At 40.2% G+C, this 4,974-nt stretch overlaps 2 long non-coding RNA genes across 2 annotated transcripts; both read left to right on the top strand.

Annotated features, from left to right (window-relative positions):
- Window positions 1-706: 706 nt before the first annotated feature.
- Window positions 707-2,285, top strand: LOC123727144 (uncharacterized). The gene is made up of 2 exons (XR_006759088.2): window positions 707-870; window positions 1,168-2,285. It is a non-coding gene; the product is annotated as an uncharacterized LOC123727144 (long non-coding RNA).
- Window positions 2,286-2,542: 257 nt separating this feature from the next.
- On the top strand, window positions 2,543-3,532 carry LOC145860847 (uncharacterized). Its single transcript, XR_014380567.1, has 3 exons — window positions 2,543-2,924; window positions 3,198-3,268; window positions 3,356-3,532. It is a non-coding gene; the product is annotated as an uncharacterized LOC145860847 (long non-coding RNA).
- Window positions 3,533-4,974: the final 1,442 nt, after the last annotated feature.

The raw sequence follows: 4,974 nt of genomic DNA, 5'->3' as shown, positions 1-4,974 counted from the left end.
TATTGAAGCTGATATGTGATATGCAACTGCCGAACGCCATATATCCATGGTTTAACTGGAATGGAATGTTCCTATCCTGTATATTTGACTGTGATATGTGGTTGTTTCACAAAGCTATCTTAAGATGAATCCACGTACAGTACTGTAAGTCCCTCTGGATAAGAGGATCTGCTTATCTACTAAAATGTCAAATGTAAATGTTTTACATACAGATCTCATATTACTGTATTTTTAATTGAACGACGTCATAAATGTATTATTTGTACAGTTCTTCATAAACAATGTAGTTATTTGTTTCATTTGACTGTGTAAAACCCAGCAGTACTACTAGATGAGGCAGATATATAGCATATTGCAGTAAAACACGATTATTTGTCTCTCTGAAATGAAACCATCAGGTGATAGACTTTAAACAAATACATGTCTGTCATTAAACAACCCCATGCCATGATTAGATAGTGAAAATACACAGCAATCTCTTTAATCATTTCTTTAAACAATAAAAGCAAATTTACCAACATTTATGAAAATGTCTATATATTCAACTAAACTTTAGAACCGTGTTTATAAATAAGAACACTTGTACCACATCAAACTAGATCATAAGTTAAGCGTAACACGAAACATGTATTGATTGAGGTGACTACATGTTGCTATCTACAATGTGTCATCTTTACTGAGCTGGTCTTGCCTGTGTGACAGGTTGGAGGACGCGTTGGAGGACGCGTTGGTTTGACTTGGACAATGGAATGAGACCATGCTTCAGCTGCAGATGGAATACCCCAATGAGATCTGTTCCCAGCCTGTGGCCATCGAAGCCATAACCATGTCTGACAACCCCGCTCTACAGATCGGAGACGTCCTCCAAGTGTAAGCCATTCATACTGTACCTGCTCACAGATGACTTAGTGATTTCTATGATGTGTCACTGACATTCAATGATATACAACAATAAACAATAACAAACTAGGTATTGACGATATTATAGGGTCAATATCCTTCACAATTCCAACCTACATTTTACATATTAAATTAGCTTACATTCACATTTCCAAAGCTGTACGTATAGAACAGCAGGAGTTAACAAATGCCCATAGCTACAAAATTATTTGCTTGTGTGTGTTTCCAATTATGATGCCACTCATGGATTTGCCTGTGTGAATGCAGAGCAAGATGGTAGACGCTGTCAGGACTACAAAGTCTGTTTCACCTGCCCTCAGGCATTCTGCTCAGTGGACAACCAAAGAGAACCAATCCACATGAAAGCAAAAAGAACCCGAGTTCTGCGCCGAATGGGACAAATTTGCTTTTGGTCTGAGTTACTTTATATATGAAGGAGCTGTAATTCCTAATGGCTGCTATAGAATATAACATGGAAAAGCAATCCTTCGTCTGCCTTACTTCTGACCTGTAAAAGTAAAATGCTTTAGTCTATGTGGAACAGGGTTGTGGTCAATTCAATTTCAATTCCAGTCAATTCAGAAAGTAAACCAAATTCCAATTCCTATTCCAAATGTTCCTTATTGAAAAACATTAGAGAGAATTGGAACTTCAGTGTACTTCCTGAATTGGATTGAATTAAAATGGAATTGACCCCAACCCTGATGTTGAATTGATATCTAAACGTACATTTCTTCACGTTAACATTAGCAAATATGTACTATCATGTTTCCTTTCATGTACTTTACATTGTAGCCTACAGGTTATCAACAATTACAGTAAGCCATAGTGTGTAAAAAAGACAGTGATCACAGATGCACAGAGAGGCACAGACATTTATCAAAAATTCAACGTCTACACAATGTAGTCTAAATTTGGATGGCTAGACTCATGGGGAACTGAATTCCTTAGAAATCTCAGATTTAGTATGTCAATGCAATGAGTTCATGTGTGGAATGTGTTTGTTTTCTCCTGTGGTGTACTAAAACAATCACAGAATGAAGGCAGTGTCACATACCCTACAACCGTTAGGACTATGTACTGGTAGACATAATGTTGGTCATTTCATGTTTATCTTTCCAAGTTCAGCAAACGTTAGTGAACTAACTTGAGGAATGACTTGAGCCCCAAGTCAGAAAACATACTACTGTATCCTAATAATCTGAATTAAAAAGTGAACAGCAAGCAAAATAAAAATACATTTGATGGTGGTTTGTCAAGATATTCTCTTTGCAACTGTGCATCTAAAATACTGTGAGTGATTTATTGATTAATAGAGTGGCAAATCATTGGGTATTGATTGACTTTGCTGCTAATAAATTATTTTGTGATCATGTCACTTTGCATTGGTGAGCATTAGAGTGAGAGTTTCTAAGTAGAGCGTTCCTCTCAAACATTCAGAGTTGCGTTTTGCTTTGTTTTCAGTATATATCAGAGGAATATACATTGACAAATGAAGAAAATAACTTAATCGTCTTAAAGGGGAAATCTGCAATTGCTACATCCATTTCTGGACTTAGAAATTAATGATATATACCCATTGATTCTTGAAGAATATAATTTATAAATGCCTCATGAGCTTAGTTCTGTCAGATCCCACCAGGGGCCTGTTGCACAAAAGTAGAATTAAGACATCCGGGATAAATGACTCAGCTGAGCTCAATGAAGCCAAAACATGTGCGTCCAGGCTTAATTGGTTGCACAAAGACCAAGCCAGGATGAGCAGACACGGATTCATTAAGCCAGGTGAAACCAATCCTGGATAGGTGCGCGCTCACGGCTCACTCAAATAGACCCCGCCACAGATCACAGATTAACTGATTTACCATGGCAACTAGAGCCGCGTATTTTTCCCCGTCGGAAGCACAAATCCTCATGGAGGCATAGGAGGAGGTAAAATATATAATTAAGAAGAAAGGCAACACCGCCACAGTGATAAAGCAAAGAGAAAAAGCGTGGCAAAGTATTGCAGACCGCCTGAATGCGTAAGTAGTGCACAATTACACAGTCACCGCTCCGCTGAAACATCACAATTACAATTCAAATATTTAATTCACATCTCCAAAAATGCAGTTGTACTGTAATTATGAAACGGTTAAATTTTTAATTGAAATGCACTGCAGATATGAGTGAAATTGTGTAAAGTAACTCCATCACACTGTATAAAGCTATGATAGATTTTTTGATATTTTTACTGAAAACAAGACAAAAATACCAAGTAATTTTTTGCAGTGTGACTCCATTAAATGTGTGTGTAGATTAAACATGAACGGGCCAAAACGGACATGGCAGCAGGTCAAAATCAAATACAAGAACATTCTGCAGAATGGTATGGTCCCTGACTAATATTTAACAAAGCACAAGCATATATTGTACCCAGAAGGTGCCTGCTCACACATTGTCTGTACTGTTTTAGCAGTGAAAAAGAATACCCACAGACAAGGCACGGGTGGTGGGTCACCAAAGGCTGACCTTACCCCAGCAGAGGACATGGCCTTGGAGCTAAATAAAGGCAGGCCCGTCTTAGAGGGGATCCCTGGGGGGAAAGAGACGAGTATAGGTTCCTCCCAAGATGCCACCCGCTTCATTCAAGGTATGTCCTTCCATCTCTACATGGGATACAACCACATTCATATTGAATCAATTTGGACTGTCTGACTTTGGTTTACCTATTGCCTTGAATGGAAAATATAAGCTTGTTTTACTTCAATATTTGTAAACATTGTAAATGTAAACAAATGCAGTGTAGCCTCAAAACATGGATACAATTATTATATTCCCATAATGTACACTATATATACAAAAGTATGTGGACACCCCTTCAAATTAGTGGATTTGGCTATTTCAGCCACACCCATTGTTGACAGGTGTATGAAATCGAGCATACCGCCATGCGATCTCCATAGACAAACATTGACAGTAGAATGGCGTTACTGAAGAGGTCAATGACATTCAACGTGCGTGGCACCATCATAGGATGCCACCTTTCCAACAAGTCATTTTGTCAACTTTCTGCCATGCTAGATCTGCCCCAGTCAACTGTGAAGTGGAAACTCTAGGAGCAACAATGACTCAGCCACGAAGTGGTAGGCCACACAAGCTCACAGAATGGGACCGCTGAGTGCTGAAGCGTGTAGCACGTAAAATATTCTGTCCTCGGTTGCAACACTCACTACCGAGTTCCAAACTGCCTCTGGAAGCCACGTCAGCACAAAAACTGTTAATCAGAAATGGGTTTCCATGACTGAACAGCTGTACACAAGCCTAAGATCACCATGCACAATACCAAGCGTCGGCTGGAATGGTGTAAAGCTCGCCGCCATTGGACTCTGGGGCAGTTGAAACGTGTTCTCTGGAGTGATGAATCACGCTTCACTATCTGGCAGTCCGACGGACTAATCTGGGTTTGGAGAATGCCAGGAGAACACTACCTGCCCCAATGCAGTGCCAACTGTAAAGTTTGGTGGAGGAGGAATAATGATCTGGGGCTGTTGTTTTTCATGGTTCAGGCTAGGCCCCTTAGTTCCAGTGAAGGGAAATCTTAAAGCTACAGCGTACAATGACATTCTAAACAATTGTGCTTCCAACTTTTTGGCAACAGTTTTGGGAAGGCCCTTTCCTGTTTCAGCATGACAATGCCCCCATGCACAAAGCGAGGGCCATTCAGAAATGGTTTGTCGAGATCGGTGTGGAAGATCTTGACTGGTCTGCACAGAGCCCTGACCTCAACTCCATTGAACACCTTTGGGATGAATTGGAATGCCGACTGCAAGCCAGGCCTAATCGCCCAACATTAGTGCTCAACCTCACTAACGCTTTTGTGTCTGAATGGAAGCAAGTGCCCATAGCAATGTTCCAACATCTAGTGGAAAGCCTTCCCAGAAGAGTCAAGGCTGATATAGCAGCAAAGGGGGAACCAACTCCATATTAATGCCCTTGATTTTGGAACGAGAAGTTCGACGAGCAGGTGTCCACATACTTCTGGTCTTGTAGCGTAAATGTATTCATTACAATGGCCAGACCAAGAATGGACCG

The sequence above is a fragment of the Salmo salar genome, chromosome 15 (assembly GCF_965601325.2).
Source record: "Salmo salar chromosome 15, fSalSal1, whole genome shotgun sequence".
Classification (NCBI taxonomy): Eukaryota; Metazoa; Chordata; class Actinopteri; order Salmoniformes; family Salmonidae; genus Salmo; species Salmo salar.
Note: the sequence above shows the minus strand (reverse complement) of the source record. Positions and strands in the feature narration are given on the sequence as shown.